At 42.7% G+C, this 17,566-nt stretch overlaps 1 protein-coding gene across 1 annotated transcript in view; it reads right to left on the bottom strand.

Annotated features, from left to right (window-relative positions):
* Positions 1–196, bottom strand: part of LYPD6 (LY6/PLAUR domain containing 6) — an 88,130-nt gene extending 87,934 nt beyond the window's left edge. Inside the window, exon 1 of the mRNA XM_019554236.1 lies at positions 136–196. The gene's annotated coding sequence lies outside the window, so the exon portion shown is untranslated. The remainder of the gene's footprint in view (positions 1–135) is intronic.
* Between the last annotated feature and the right edge of the window lie 17,370 nt (positions 197–17,566).

The following is a 17,566-nucleotide window of genomic DNA, read 5'->3' as shown; positions in this document are numbered from 1 at the left end:
CGCAGCACGGAGCTGCGCGCCCGCCCCCGCGCTCGCGGCCATGTGGGAACGGGCCGGGGGGCGAGCTGCCTCCTTCCCCTCGTGCCCCTGCCCTGCCCCGGCCGAGGAGGTGGCACCGGCAGCCTCCACACCCACCCGCCGCTTCCCTCTCCCGAGGGCTCGCTTTTCCCCGCCGACGCCGCTGTCCTGCCGGCTGGGAGCGGGGCGCCGGGAGCCGGGGCTGGTCCCCGAGCAGCCGCAGCTGGTGCCGGCACCCCCGAGCGCCCGGACGCCTGCCCGCGCCGCCCCGCACAGCAGGGCCGCGCCGCGGCGGTTGGGGCCGGAACCCGAGGGAGCAGCCGGCGGCGTGCGGGGCCTACGGAGGTTTCGTTTCTGAAGCACTTGAAATGGGAGTGAAGATATATGTCTAGGAAGCTTGTGGGGTTTCGCTCTAAAAATAATATGAATTTGAAACACGTAAAGCCAGACACGGGAGACAGGTTGTTTTTCTACACGTTTTCTGAAGGGACTCGTTTCCGCGCCGCGGTCTCTGAAGAATAAAGGCTGACCATGTTACTGGAGCACCTGCAAAAACTAGCCTCTTTTTTTTTTTACATGCCCTCCTAATCTTCCACACTGGTTTCATTACACACTACACAGCATTTTCTTCCAGCCTCGCTGGATCGGAGGGCTGGAGGCACCCGGGCGGATACGGTTCCCCCGGATTAGTCGGGTCCCTCATTTGTCCTGTTACTGCCCTCTGCCGGTCCCGAGGAGGAAGGAAGGAGGAAACTCGCAGCGAGCGCACGGCCCCGTCTCTGCCTCGGTGCAGCAGGAGGTGCTTGCCAAGAAGCAAATTCTGCTCCCTCGGAGGAGCAAACTGGAGGAGTTATGCCACGTGCTTCGTAAATCAGATGCTAGGATTTGAATTTAGCACAGGCCGTGTTCCGTTTTCTTGTCCACCTCATTTAGAAAATAGATGAGAGGATATTCCAAGCCCCAAAATAGCAGCAGCTGCGTTCTCATCTCACCTGCACGAGGAAGCACAAACGTACTGTAATACAACGGTGCACCTGACACATGGTCTGGAGGGCCAAGATGCCTGGCTACGCTAACAGGGCAGAGGTGTATCCTCCCTCACTCTCCAATCTCCGCGGCCATCCGCGCTGCTGAGCGCGCAGGCAAACTGCCCCCACCTGCAGTACGCTTCTTCTCAAGCTCCACCTGTCCCCGCAGCATGACTAGCTTGGCAGCAAGGCTCCCACTGACCCCCAGTCGAGGCTGCTTCCTTCCATTCCCACAGGCAATAAAAGCCAGATTTTTTACACAGCTCAGAGCAGCATTAACATCCAACTCAACTTGTACAACGTCTTTGGGGAATCGCGTATTCTGGACTCTCTGCTGTGGCCAGAAACATGGTATTCATGTGGCAAAGCTGCTACCACTACAGGAGAGAGAAGTGCAGCAGAGCTGCTTCTCCCCTTCATCTACAGTCCCTTCATATATTTACACCACTGCAAGCACCTGTACTGCCTGGGCGCTTGTGACTTAGACTGATACCAGCTTCTGTTCAATGAAAGTTTAAAGTGCACTTGGGTCAACACCCACCCAGTTTTTATTTATTTTTTTTATTTTTGTATTCTCAGTTCTTAAGCCAGTTCTTGATTTAAGGAAAGTCCTACTACTGCTTTTCGAATGCATAGTTTTGACATAAAGGTGGCATGTAACCTGCTTATAGTTACGTCACAGCCGGAGTTGAACTCTTCATAGCAATTACTCCAGTAGCTGGACTTCTGTAAGACCAACAGCCTCCATTTCCTTATGCAAGGTGTAGCAGGTGCATACTCCCCTAGGGGTGGCCATAATGCAGCCTGGTAGCCCTGCAGCTCCTGCCCCTGTGTCTGGCTCCCTGGGTCTCCTCTTTTCCCCATGTGCCATGCTTTTGTTGGAATGCTTTGATTGCAAAAAGGGAGGCTAACCTGCCCAGAGTCCCAAAGTGAGCCCGCTTTGGTTGTGTATCCAGCAGGTCCCTCTCAAACCCCACTAGCCCCAGTCTAGCCTCTCTGGCTAAGTGAGCCCTCCTGGCCCATCCATATCCCCAGGGCACCTGTTACCTTATGGGTGACTCGTGATTGCTAGCCACCCCAGTCATGCCCGTGCCTCAAAGATGTTAATAGTTAGTCATTCCAACAGTGGTACCTTGCCCCCGTACAATGTCAACACTTCACACCCTTGCTGGGGACTCAGCCTCTCCAACTTCTGCTCCTTTCCTGTAGCTGAGCCCTTAAGCCTAGGTGTCTCCACCCTTCTTGGGCACTGGGCCCTAGGCTCTATCTGGCTTCAGCCTCTCTCTAGGCTTCAACCACTTGGCATAAGCCTGCTCCATGTCTTGAGCCCCCCAAAACCCTTGCAGGGATCAAAATACCTGGGTGCTCCTGACACACAGTTGTGGTTTAACTGCAATGCACCCTTAGGGTGCCCCACTGTGGCCTCCTCATGCTCCCCTACAGCCACACATCCAGTCCACCAGTATAAAGCTTAACCAGAAACATAAACCCACCGGCTATAACTAAAAATGTCCTCACACTGGGTCTTGTTCCCTGCAGGCTGTAAGCCTCTTGTATTTCCCAAGGCAGCTCAAGTATCAAGCAACCCTTGTCCCATCACCATTCTGCTGCAGACCTCTTCTCCTTGCTGCCTGCGGGGCTGGACTAATTGCCTGGTCTCAGGCACTGGGTTTATGTACCTCCTAAGTCCTGCCCCTTCCAGTCAGATGACTCTAGTCACACAAAGGGGTTTCCAACTCTGGCCCTAATGATCAGTCTGCTTTACCCTGCTGAAGCTGAGCTCAACTGCTAGCAGCTCTGTACTCCAAGGCTGTCTACATGTCTGCCCTAGCTCTGCTTACCATGGTGCCTCTTGTTCCCTGAGTGAGTTACCCTCCCAGGGTAGCCTTTTCCCTGTGGCTATTAGTCTGTCAGCTTGCTGGCACCTAGCCCAGTGGCAGCTAGTTTGCATCCCAGCTGCCAGTCCTCCCAAGGCCTACACAGCCTGCTGAAGCTTCCCCTTAAAGTAACAACAAGCCAGAAGGCTCCTATTACACAACAGTTCCCAGCTAATGTATTTCTTCCATCTAGCCTTGGGCTCCAGTTTATGTTTTAGAAACCATTTTTGTAGATCTAAGGAGAATTCTAATATAATAAAAGGTTTCATCTGTCCGTCTGCATGTCTGTCTGTTTGTAACGCTTCTGGCCAACTGCGTGCGCACCGAGTGGGAGGGCGGTGATCGGCTGGGTGGCCCGGGCTGCATGGGCCCAAGTTGGCACTGCTGCCAGGAAAGTTCGGTAGCAGGGGACATGCCCCAACCATCTGAGCAGCAGGGCTTCCCCCCGACCTCCCTGCCTGAGGGCACGGGGGGGATCATTGTGACGGTGTCCCCACACCTGCCACCCAGCCCAGATGCCCGCCAGGGCAGCCAGCAGGGAAGGGGAGGCAGTGGGGAGCGAGGGGAGCAGGGAGCCAGGCAGATGTGGGGCTGGACCCAAAGTGGCAGAGGGAGGCGGCGGGTGGGGAGTGGGGTCAGACCCAAACCAGCGGGTGGGGGGGTGGGAGGGAGCAGGGCTGGACCCGGAGTGGCAGGGGACAGTGTAGAGCAGGGCCAGGTGAGGAGCGGTGGGGGAAGAGGGCATGGGGCTGGATGCAGGGCTCCATCCCTGCCACTGCCCCCCCCGTCATTTTTGACAGGCAATTTGCTAGTAGTTAATAAAACTCCTAAGTCTCTACTACTGAAGGTTTGTCTCATTCCAATGGCTCAGTGAAATAGCTGATGTCACAGTTCACGAAGGCCAATAGCCAAATGATTTTCAATTGCTTCTTATCACAAGAGATTCTTTCTAGCAATACATCATTCTTCTTTGTCCTGCTATCTTACTATATGGGAAATGTAATGGGAACTTTGCTAGAGTAAGGAATTTTTAATGAAAAACTGTGTTTTCCTCTTCCATAAATATCAGCTGTGGTCTGTTATTGAAGATCATAGTTATATCTATCTCACTTGATTTAAGCCAACTACTCAATAGATTTAATGTGAATCCTTAAGTGTACCCACAGAAGAACTTCTTAAATTAATATAGTGCACTCAAGAGTTTAATAATTCTTAGTTGCCAAGAAGTGTTCTGGCGTTAAGAATGGTAAGATTAGATAAAATATTGAGATAATAATTAAGAGCATAAAACACTGAATTTTGTTCATAATATCTGTAGAATTAAACAACCCGGAATTTAAGTCATTTTATTATTTTAGGTGGAAAGTATTCATAACAGCATATGGAACAATTAATCAGAAAAGCATTAGTATTAAGTCTGTATTGGCTTATAGTAGTTATATGCTGTTAATAAACCCAGGAATTTTCTTTCTTCTGTGGAAAGTTATATAATCTGGCCCCGATTCTGATCTTAAAATAGTATATGTCTTGCAAGGTTCACTGAACTCAACTGAGAAACTCTAATTTTTGACAAACTCTAATGTTAAAGAGATCATAATTAGTCTGCCTTTTTTTAATGGCCTTATAACCAATGAAACACAAGCTACCTTAAATATTTATACAAAATAGTCAAATATATTTTAGTATGAGACCAAGTAAATTCTACAGCTGTAATGCTGACTGCCATGGTTCCCTGTTGCTGCTTTACCTGTGGTCAGTTAGGGTGTTATGACTTGTGCTGTTTTAGAGTTAACAGTAGTTTTATTAAGAGGTTAGATTATAGATTTAGGCTGTGTAAGATGGTTTAGATAGGGATGAAGCTGTAGCAGGCAGGGGGTTTGACTTTATGACCTACGGAGGTCCCTTCCACCCCAACTTACCTAGGATTTCTATGAAAGTATATCATATATATATATGAAGCCTGAGGTAGCTATTGTTTCCTCACGTAAGTAAGTGTTGCAGAGCTCGACCTGAAATTCTATGCATTGTTTCTTTTCTGTACAACAACTTGCAAAATGAAACCCATATTATGCTCAGAGGTTTTACCATAATACAAATGAAAAAAATAATCTAGACTTCTAGCTTTCAAAAGAAGTATACATTAAGCTATATACAGTATTATGTTTCTTATTAGGTGATGCTAATATACACTCCTATCCCAGTGTGTTAAATAGAACAGAATTCTTCTATCCATAATCTTTTATCATAATTTGTTCCAAAGTTCTTTGTATTGTGTTATATATCAATGCATTTTTAAATTCTTGAAAAATAAAAAAAATGTTGAAATAACACTCTGTTGAGGCACAATCTCTTATAGTCAGAGGAGATGATATAGCTGGTTTCACATATTATTCCCATAAGCCCAGGAAAGGCAGGTAAAGGCCAAAATAATACATGAAGTAGTCTGTAGGGGAGGAAAAGAAGTCCTGGGAAACAATTATTGGCTGGGAAGAGAAAGCTGCAAGAAACTCTGGCCATTGTTCCTTTTAGGAACAGGAACCAAGCAGGAAGTAGGATCCTTGTAGACTGGACAGAGCAAGGCTCGCCTGTCTCCCAGCCCGGGCAGACAGGTGCCACATTTGGAACTATTTGACTCATCTGGGAAGGATCGCAGGACTGGACAGGCCATCAAAAGGAGGGTCCAAGTCTGGGAAGGATTCATATTACAGTCAGAAGATCTTTATTTGGGATGATAAAATTTACAGGTTAGGGAACACAGGGTCAGAAGCTTCTAGCAAAACTAGTTAATCCATATGTTTTAGACCCCTAAAGGTGGAATAGTGGGCATTAAAATTGAATGCGAGTAAATTCACTCCTGGTGCTCAGGGGAACATTGATGCAGAGCTATTGCAGGTCATGAGATGGTGCTCTGAGACAGCACTTGTTTGCAATGGTAGATAAATTGAACCCTTCCTCCCATTTAGTCTACTGCATCCTGCCTTGCAGAGTTGATAGGTTTGAAAATAGTTCATTTTCATTGTTTCTCCAAACATATTCTTTGACATGGAGAGAAAAGACCATTTAGCAGTACATAGGAGATGAATCACTTGTGAATCTCTTTTCATTATTTCCTTTTATAGAAATTGTAATAAATAATTTAACACAATTGAAGAAATTTATACTAGAATTTCAATAATGGAAAATCAGCTTATATATGGATCATTCCAATGACTCAATTATAGCAGCACAGTTACTCCATGAAGACTATAGAATCATAGGGTTGGAAGGGGTCTCAAGTGTCTTATAGTGCAACCCCATTGAATAGATGGTCATAGACAGTCATGGGCCCCCTTAATCCTTCAACCATTCCTCATTTGGAAGAAGAGGTAACAATGAATATTAAAGCTGGGAGAACACCACGTGAAGTAAGAAGAACCATAAGAGGCTGGCAAGGACGTACAAGATAGGACTGATATCATAAAAGTCATCAGCCCTGCTGAAGTTAAGAAAATCTTGGGCATGTGAAGAGAGGTACCAAGGTGAAAATGTGCAACGGAAAGGAGCTTGCTTTGTTCTCAGTTACTTCTCTTAGTTAGTATCTGTCTAATAAAATTAGCAAGAAGTCTTAAAGTGTGTGTTGGTGTATGCAATACAATATACATTTTTCTAAACTTAATCCAGAAATATGGCTATATTAAATTATTAAGCACCAGGAGGGGGGTGGAGCAGGGCTGGTCCCGGAGCTGCAGGGGCGGGGATGGGACGGGGCCAGACAAGGAGCAGCAGGGTACAAAAGGAGGGCATGGGTCCACTGACGGGCAATTTGCTGGCAATTAATAAAATGAATTTATAATAAAATGTAATGTTAATAATTTAATAATAAAATTATTATTGACAATTTTGTAGAAATTCCAATGACTCAATTATAGCAGCACAGTCACTCCATGAAGACTATGGAATCATAGGGTTGGAAGGGGTCTCAAGTGCCAGATATTTCTGAGGCTTTAACAAGTAAATCACGATAACTAATGGATGTAACATGCTACCAAGTAGATTTAGCCTTGTTCCAAGGAGGGCTGCTCCCTCTGCAACATAAAACACCAAATAAATCACTTCAAAAATAGTTGTAGATAGACCAAGAGCAATTAAAGACAAACTCAATCTAACAATTACACTGACTATTCCAGGTAGGGCTGTATATGTTTTATACTTGTCTCAGGGTTATCATTTTATAAGTGGAAACCACTAAGAAAAAGGTACTGATAAAATTACAGCAGCAGAGTAATAAAAGACATGACATGCAGAAGGCAGGGCAGGGAATCACCTTGTAAGTGACTAAGTGGTTCAGAGAGGCATAAGTAAAACTGAGAAGCTCGTCCAGCACAGCATTTAATCTGTAATCTGCTAGATAAACCTACATGTTTTCGTAAAAAAACTGAAATCCTGACATAGTCAGGGTTGTCACTAAAGGAAAAAAGAAATATAGAAGATACTCCTGTAAGAAGAAAAGAGATCCTTAACCAAAACATCCCAAAGAATTAGACTCTGCTCCATGCATTACCAGGAGTGCTGATTTTGTTAATACATGAATTAAGCAGGAGCTGAAGAACCATGTCCTAATAGTGCCAGCATATCTCATAATAAAGCAACAACAAGTCTGATTCTGTGTTTTATTATTCAAAACATTTCTTCCTCAAACAAATACAAAGTTAATCTTAAATTCCTGATTTTAAGATCAGAAACAATTTCTACTTGGCTCCACACAAAACATGCTATCATTCAAAATTGTCTCCAGCACTGCCCATTATTTCAATGCTCTTTTTCTATGTCTTTTGCTATTGACCTCTCCCTTAGCACCTCCTTGTTCATGAATATTCAATTGATCATTGGGAAGTGCATTGGGTTCCAGGAAAGCAGTTTCTTTTGTTGTGTATAGTTTATACACACAAGTAACAACCAGTATTTCTTAGGTCTTAGTGCTGCTAGATCCAAGTTTCAGAATATCCTGTAAGCATCAGCTGTCAAAAAAATCCTACATATTATTTTCTGTGCTTACCACATATTTTAATGTTATTTAAAGTGTGATAAAACCACATTTTAGTGAAAAGGGTACCCACTCCACACAGATAACAGGCATAGTAAATAGACAAAATACATTATATTTCTCTGCTTTCCAAAATCTGACCTCCCTTGTCTATTATATTTTGGTCATCTCACTGAAATTATCTTTTTTCCAAGTTATTTTTTTCCACAAATGTTAATCTGTTGCGTGCCACTAGAATTTATATTACAAGCCTATGAATCTGACCAGTATTATGAAGGTTGGTGGCATCTGCAAGAGCCTAGATTACTGCAATGCTAGATCACCTTCAAAAGTTTTATGGGTAGTTATCCAAAGCCTTTGATTCCATCTACCGAGAAGCACTGTGGAGGATCCTTCTGAAGTACGGGTGACCACCAAAATTTGTCATTATTCTATGCCTGCACCATGATGGTATGCGAGCTATCACAGATCTCTTTGAGGTTAAGATGGGAGTTAAGCAAGGCTGAGTCATTGCTTCAACACTCTTCTCAATATTCCTTATTGCAATACTACATCTGACCACTAAACAAGCTTCCAGTCAGACTGGAGGTAAACTACCAAAGGGATGATAAACTGTTTAATCTCAGTTGACTCCGAGCCCAAACCAAGACCACCCTGACCTCAATCATCAAGCTCCAGTACACTGATGATACTGTAGTCTGTGCTCACTCAGAAGCAGACCTTCAGGTGATTGATGATGTCTTTACCAAGGCATACAAGAAAATGGGACTTACACTTAACATTCAGAAGACTAAGGTCCTCCATCAACAATCTTTTAATGAGCAGTCCCCAGCTCCGGTAATTCAGATTTATGGTGAGACTCTGGAGAATGTTGAGTATTTCCAGTACCTTGGAAGCCATCTCTCGCAGAAAGATAACATCAACAAAGAAACCAACATTACCTTAAACGTGCAAAAGGAGCCTTTGGATGCCTGAGGAAATGAGTGTTCGAAGATCATGACATCAGATCCAAAACCAGGATCATGGTTTATCAAGCAGTTGCAATCCCCACTTTATTATACAGATCTGAGACATGGACAATGTATAAGAGGCACCCCAAGTTGCTGGAGAAGAACCATAAATGTTGCCTGTGGAAAATCATTCGAATGAAATGGGAAGACAGAGGTACCAACACTAGCATCCTCTCCCAAGCAAACACCATGAGCACTGAAGCAATGATCATCCAACATCAACTTTTCTGGGCTGGCAACATCATCTGGATATCTGACTCTAGACTCCCAAAGGAAGTTTTATTCTCCCAACTCAGTCAAAGTGTATACTTAAGAGGAGGGCAGAGAAAGCACTTCAAGGATATCCTCAAGGCCAACTTGAAAAAATGTAACATGGCATCAACCCATGGAAAACTACTGCCCCAGATGGAGGAAGAGTCTGCTGCAAAGATCTCAGTACTGTGAAATGTTACAATAACAACAGGAGATGAAAAAGCAGGATCATCAGAAACAGCATGTTGTGGACCAAGATAAGAATCCAGAATCACCCCCCTCCACATGGAAACACATGCCCCAGTTGCAACAGAGTCTGTTGACCCTGGATTGGCCTCATCAGCCATCTTCAGACCCACAAATAAAGCAATCATGGGAAGCAATACAATCATCTTTGACTGCAAGGGGATTGCCCATGTAGTTATCCAAATCCCATGGGTTTGCTGTTAGTCAAACAGAGGAAAAATTCTGCAAAATGCTTCATGATAGCCCTTGTCCAGCACAACCCACTTAAGAAGGGAAAGTCAGTCCCCTTTAGCCTCTATAGAATCAGGATTTCTGCAGCAGACTCCTCCCTATAGAGCAGGTATAAAGAGCACCTTAAAAATAGAGCCGTATAACATAACATCCTGTAACAAAGTGGCTGTTTTCAATACAAGGATAGATGTCTTTTAGTCAACAATTGTTATGCGTCTCACAAACCTTAAAGAGTCAAAAGTGTTTGATTTTCTCCACATGTGCTGAATCAAGAATGCATAGCCTTAACAAATGGGAACAATGATACCATGAAGAAATATGAAATCAATACAACAAGGCTATATCAGTCTTGGACTGATAGCACAAACTATCAGGACTGAAAGTTTGGTATAATTGCAATCCATCTTAAGAGTTAAATAAAAGATTCAGACAGTTGTTTGGAAATGAATTTATAGGTGAAGTAAGATTATCTGTACTTCAAATTCAGTTTACACACAGAGGTCTCAACCCTGTATTCTTTGCATACCCAAAACTCTTACTGATTTGGGATGGAATTATTAGTAGATAATAATATTTGCTAACCATTGATTCAGGTAGCAGGTTTCTGAGCCAGAAAACTGAATGAACATGCTAGACAGTATGTCTCCTGATTTTGCCAAGGTAATGATTTTTTTCCAATTACAGCTGGATGTGGATAATAACAGTACTATTAAGATCTAGCACTTATTTCTAACAGCTTTAAAATCTCCATTTTCCATTGATAAAACTTGAGTATCTTCCACATGGAAGAGATAATATCTTAAGCAAAAAATCATTATTTGAATGATGAATAAGACTGTGGCTATTATTTAATCTTAAAAATCAAACGGAAAATAAGTCATTTTCTCATAGTAATTTATGACCAGAAAAGAACACAATAGATCACACTCTCGTACCACATGTATTAGTCATCCAACTTCATTCCGGTATTCCTGACTTACATGTTAATGAAAGTGAGATCAAAATCAGGACAATTCATTGCTCTAAATTCTCATGACACAAGGCCCCAATCCTCCGAAGTGGGGCACGGGGAAGGTCCACTTAATGCCCCAGTCCTCCAAAGGGACTGAGGGGGGGAGGAGAGGGATTCTACTCAGGACCGATAGCTTAACTGGATACCCCATTAACTTCAAAAGGAACTCCACATGGGTGTTAAGGTCCCTTCAGTCAGATCCTCTTCAGTGATCATGGCCTAGGATAAATCAAATAGAGCCAGGCAAGACCTGGAACAGAACACCACAGGGAAAACACAGCAAGGAAATATCTCTGGTAAAGAATAATATGTTGCAAATACCCCAGGAAGCAGTGGATTTTAATGCGGGATTGAGAGCAGAACATACAGCTGCTTACAGAAGAGAGAATAATCGACCATTCCAAGGGAAGAGAAACCAATCAAAAGATGATGGAAGCAGCCGAATGATGTGGTGACTGGGAAGACAGCAGGTTTCAAAAGAAAGTATCTCTCTACCCTGTTTACCATGGATTTAGGGACCTGGGCAAAACTTATGAAGGTTCTTTTTGCATCTCTCCTGCACTTCTGTAGTGATAGAAGACACAATTTAAAGATGCTCCCTAACAGGAGAGCAAGGGAGTTGGGAGCTGGGAGATGATCTCTCCGACAGCAGCTAGCTACTACTTCGTGCTGCAGCGCATGCCTCTGCACATGTGCTTTGTTGCAGGACACGTTGTCTCACTGTGGGCAAACTGCCCATGCCCAGCTCCTCCTGGCTCCTGGTGTGCTGCTCCAGCTGGGCTCCATGTGCTTCCAGGGGGATGGGGGTGGAAATATCACTGGGGCACAGGATGCTTCAGTGCCCGGCTAACCAGCAGGTCACCCCCGTGCAAAGGCAACCTGCACTCCAGCCAGCCAGGCAGTAGCACATGGAGACAGGGTAGCAGGCACGTCACTACCTGATCCCCCATTTTAATGCATTGCAGAGCCCCTGAGCTGAGACACGCTGCACCCCAGCCAGCTGCAGAGCAGAGCTCTGGCGGGGTTGCAGTGTGCCTCAAGATAGAGAAGCAAGCAGCCCTCAAGCAGTAGGCAGCCCTCGTACAGGCAGTCCTCAAGCAATGTGCCTTGAGACAGAGCAGCAGGCAGCCCCAAGCTGGCTGCTCCCCTGTCTTCACATGCCTCACCATGGGTGTTTGTCCTGGTGCACACTATTTTTTCATGTTTTGCTCTGCATTTTTTCTGGGGTTTTATTAGCTACCAGGAATTCCTGGTAGCAAATGTTGCCCCACACTGCAAATTAGCAGTGCCACATGCAGTTTAACATGCAATGCATGTGGTTTCCTTACAAAGAAGTTTGTGGTGCCAGAAACCACACATGCCTGCAAGTGCACATGCGGCCAAAAGGTCTTTAGAGGCTTACCTCCTGGTTATTGAATCCAGTGATCACTACACTTCTTACCTGATTTTTAGTTTTAAATTTATTACCTATGTTCTTCATTATAACAGTAAATATTTTAATAGGATAATCCCAAATTTATTGTCTAAGGAGAATGCTGGAAAATAATTTGAAATTCAAAACCAATCAAAATAAAAAAATACACATTCATTATGCACACTTTATGAACTGTTAGTGTGGGGGGTGGGAGGCACTGTATGAGGCGTAATAAAAATATTTGCCATGTAAGCAAAGAAAGGGACATAGGCCACAAACTGACATTACGTTTGTACCAAAAGAATCACCGCTCTTCTGGGGAAACAAATGTACACACATCGAAGCTGGTTAGCCAGAAGCAAAAAAAATGGAAAGAGAAAGAATACCCATCTCCAACCAACAGAGGTTGCTCCCAGGAGAGTTCCTCCTGGAGAGCAAATGCCTATACACTTACAAAAAAAAGATACACTCAGAAAAAAGAACTTAGCTTTACAAATGTATATAGGCACCTACAGATGCAGTTGATTTCAATGGGTTTAGGCACAGAGGTCCTTCAAAACAATCAATTGCACTAGGCACTAATCTGCTTTTTATGTCTTTAAATACTTTAACAAAATCTGGCTTGAAATGTCTATTCACTTCTGAAAACAGAATTGGGAGCCTTTGGCCTAGAGTTTTGAAGGTACTAGTATTTGTATGTTACTCCAATCACAGTTGCTTTGATGGTTTAGGAGCATAAGTCCCATTTTCAGAAGCATCTACATGAGATGCTTAATGGATATATCTCACAGACTACAATGCACTGTAGACATACAAAAGCTAGCATTTGATAACTCAGGCAGAAGTAGTAGACTAACCACAGCAGCCTGGAATTTAGTGTAGGCTCATTTATCTCCTGAGAAGGAGCAGTCTGAGATATAGCTGTAGATATATTCTTAGTCTTCCAAATTGCCTAAAATTTACTTTTGAAGATATGACCTAGGAGTCTAAGTGAATTAGACACTTAAAAATTTTACTCTAGTTAATTAGAAGTACAACATATACAATTTCAGCCTTTGCTCTAGCCACCAAACAACCATTCAACTCATCTCATTTTTATTCAGTGGAGTTTATTTGACATGTTTCTGTGTGACATTCTTTAACCTGTTGCACTTTTTACAGATTGGAGCTTTCTGTACTGACACGTTTTGGCTTAAGCATGTCTATCATACCTACCAAGAGGCTTAGGAGTTAACAAACTCCTACAGTACCTTTTTCTCTGTCAGTTTTTGTCATTGGACACCTTCAGTTAAGAAAATTCTGGAGGCCTTTTAGCCTTAACAAATTTTGAGGCTTTTAGCCTTAAAAATACCAGGCCAGAGTGCCTTTCTACAGAGTGAAGTATGCTTCATAGAAAGCATGTTTCTGGATCAACGACAGCCACAAAAGCATTCCAACCATGAAGTAAAGGATTTAATAGACGATTTAGTAAGATAAAAAGGCAGGGTTTCTTTTTTTTCTTTTTTTACATTTTTTCCACACTGTTTTTTCGTAAAAAGCAGGGAAAAAGTGACAGGCATGAAAGAAACCCTGATTGCCTATTATAAACTGCTAGTACCACCATTAGTTTATTTACTAGAGTGAAAATTAATAAGGAAACTAATGAGAGGTTTGGTTGGAGGCATTGTGGCATTTCATTTCAGTCTGGTGGAAAATTGGAAATGAACCTGATAGCTCTGTATTCTATTAAATCTTTCTCCAGGATCTGTGTGCAAATGCAAATAGACATAGCCATATTCAGTCATATTTATCAGAGACTTTCTAATTATTTTTTGTATAGATTTAATCCTGGAGATAGAAGGTTCCCATCCATCTTTGCTCTGTAAGTCCAGCATTTTGGTGTTACAACACTAACATTAGTTTATGATCAATGGGATACCAAGAATTTGCACTTCTGTAGTGCCTTTGATCACAGACTGTCAAAGCACATTACAAACTGTAACTAATTAAGCCTCTCAACACTCCAAGTGGTGGGTATGTGGATCTAGAGGGATCATTTTGCCTACCACACACATGCAGCCTCCTCTCAGACACCTCAGTTGGTCCAGAGACAGAAACCCTACCCAACAGTTTACAGCAACAAGTAAAGATGAATGCAGTACCCTTCTGAAAGTCGATGTGTAAGTTAGAAAGCTAAATCCAGTATTATCTGTTGGAGTTAGTAGGGATGTTGGTATTGATAGCTCTGCCCTATCATAAATATGGTGTGAACTATAACAGCCTGGCTTTACAGGTGGAAGCATACAAAGCTAGCGCCGGTAAAATATAACAATATTCTCCAGCAAACAATTCAAACACATTTTTTTCCTGTAAATTATGCATAACAAGGAGAAAATGAAGTGGCACAGCCATTCTTTTTTACATGGAGAAAAGTTTTTGTGCCTGGTGACCACAGGCACAGCCACTCAAGTGGTTTCTATGTGTATGTGTATGTGATTTCTTGTTCCACCACTGATACTTTAATTTCTGATGGTTTTTATAGCCCCTATGTAATAGGAAACAGAATCCTAAATATGAAACATTAAAACCTATTTATGTTTCTATTTAAACAAAAGGCCCTACATCTCCCCCACTCCACCGCATCTCTACCTTAAAACTGCATTGTCCCTGTTCCCGAATACAATCTGTTCTATTAGATCTATTCCATTGACTACTACTAATGGAATATGTCCTCCAGTTAAAAACATCAAGTTGTGTTGTGTGATACTGTTTAACCTGCCATTTTCATACATTTATGTTGGCCCTTAAAACTGCTTTTTTTTTAACTGTAAAAGAGGAAGATAATTACCATTGAGAGCAAGTATTTGATCAATGCAGCATCTTGGAATGGAAGTAGGTAATTGGTATCCATTACTTTGACTATTTTTACTCTTCATACATACCCAAGTATCCCAAGAAAATGATGTAAATGACCAGCGATCCTAGCTTTCTGTGATAAAAAACATTCTTCATTAAAAAAAATCATAAAAACCTGTGTTTTCCATGATGACCCACCCCCAAGGGGCCACAGTAGTGGCTCCATCCCCCATTGTTGATTGGCTAGGAAGGATGCCCTTCAGATGACCCCACTTCTCACTGCTATTTGGCCAAAAGGGACAGGGCTGCATGATAGGTAGTGCTTTCGGCCAAACAGTGACAGAGGGAGGAAGGGATGGCTGCTAGCTTAGATGCTTCTTTGTGTGCTGGAAGCCTCTCCCCCTGGTAGGCTGCTGCAGCAGCTATGAAAACTGCTGGCTCTCACTAGGGAGCCAGCATTTTATTTTCAGTAATTTGTTTTTTTTCCAGCAATTCTAAAGATTCTTGGTAAAAACGCAAATTCCAAGATTTTTTCTGTGGCAAATGGAATTCTAGGATCCCTGCTCATGACTAATCAGACTGCCTTCCATGTTTCTAGATGACACGTCAGGTTTTCTAGAAACAGAGATTCTTGAGGAAACTACCTGGCAACTGTTATATATTTATTATAGTGACTTCAAGTTATTAGTGATCCTTGGTTCAGTGCAATTGGCATGAACACACCCAGGCTGCCTACACTGCTAGGTGTAGTAGTAATCAGTAGAAGCCTTTCAAGCAAGATAATGTCCTTCCTGTGAAAGGCAGCTAAGATGAACAGAATATGGAATGCAGCCTGAAAACATAAAACTCAAGGTCCACATAGAAATCAGTCCCTAGAGATCTAGGTTCTCCTTCTTCCCAGGGAGCCATGAAACAATAGAGTCCATGGGCCTTGTTGCACATTATACTTAGGACGGATACACCAACATCTGCACATGCAAGCAGTAAAACACATTCTTATGTCCCATCATATTGTACTTTTTGCAAGAGCAGTATCTCCAAATGGTAAAAACACATGTTTAGCTATCGTGGAACTGCTCCACAGAAATAATATGAGCACTCCTCACCACCTCTGGTGGGGTGCCAGGGCTGGGACAGACAAACAAGTGTTTATTGACCACGCATCCAGCTCCAGCCCTGCCCAGACTGCAGTAAGCTTTACGGTGTGACTGCTCAGAACAAGTTCTAACTTATAGTAATGCTTACTACAATCTAAATAAAACACATACCAAGTGTCCCATGCAACAACACCTTGTCCCTTTTACCTTTAGCCAGCTGCCAAACCTTTATTTTATTCACACCTCTAAACAGCATCTTGAACCATCATCAACTCAGAAAAGTATGTCCTGGGAGAGTGTATGCATACTCGAGCCTATTTCAACACAACTCATTTGAAACACCACAATGACCCCAACATGAGGTTTTAGCATATAAAAGCTTTGCATAATCCTGGGAAGATGTATATATCTGTAAACTGTCATATACCCACCACATACCTGACCTATTTTGACATACTGCCACCTTTTCATTACCATCATTTACTAAATTCTGTACAGAGTAAAGGGAAGTCCCACTGGAACAGTATTAAGGACCAGATCTGATGCCCACTGGAATCTATAAATTGGCATAAATCCTTCCACTGATTTCAGTGGAGGCTGGATCAGGCCCTAAAGCAAGCATAAACCTTTCTATTTGTCCTAGCCCATTACATTTTCTTACTGGGATACAAACTGTTGTTATAAAGATAACCTTTTGTCTTCCTATACCTCTCTTCCACTTTTGGGTAAGATTGATTGTAAATGGCTTTCCATTTATTATTTTGGCAGCCCAGCCAAAAAGTTAAAAGGCTTTCCTTTTAACAAAGAGTTTCCTTTCCATCTGATCTCTCTCATCATAGTGTTCATTATGGAGAGAAAAACTCTGAAGACGCGTAAGGGTGGTGTGATGAAAACGCTGCCGCAGTGGGAGGAGAGTTATTGTTTATGCTAATGAGTGTAATGCATTGGCAATTTGACTGGGCTCTGATGTAATGTTGCCATATATTTAGTGTAGGGGATGAAAGGCTTTGAATTTAATAAATAATAAAAGAAAAGAAAAAAGCAAAGGGAACAAAACACTTGGAAACACTTTGTGATGTCTTTAAAGTTTGGACACTAAGCACTTTAAAATAGAATCTGTGTTCTTAAAAATCATTTGCTGATTGCATAGTTTTGCTCTGAAATCTCACAGAGGATTTATTATTTCCCTTGGAAAAATTGTACTTTGTTCTTCCTACAATATCTACTCCCATCGATTGTAGCATGCCAAAAGAAGCTGCTTTGGGAACAGGCCAAAAAAGAATGAGACAATGTGGTATATTCTAAGCATAGACCATTACAGACTATGGGAGAAAATCCTTTTGTTGTTCTGAAGTCTGCATTTGGTGCAAGTTAATGAGAGAGTTTGGAAAGGCTGAAGAGGTCTCATTATAAGATGTCACTCCAAGATTGCATCTTTGTTTTCTTCTTTTCTCCTTAAAGTGGTTCTTAAACTAGCTTAAAAGCATCTTTATACTATGAGAGGCGATGAAACAGACTTCAGT

This window comes from Crocodylus porosus, unplaced genomic scaffold (genome assembly GCF_001723895.1).
Source record: "Crocodylus porosus isolate Cpor-Errol unplaced genomic scaffold, CroPor_comp1, whole genome shotgun sequence".
NCBI lineage: Eukaryota > Metazoa > Chordata > Crocodylia > Crocodylidae > Crocodylus > Crocodylus porosus.
Note: the sequence above shows the minus strand (reverse complement) of the source record. Positions and strands in the feature narration are given on the sequence as shown.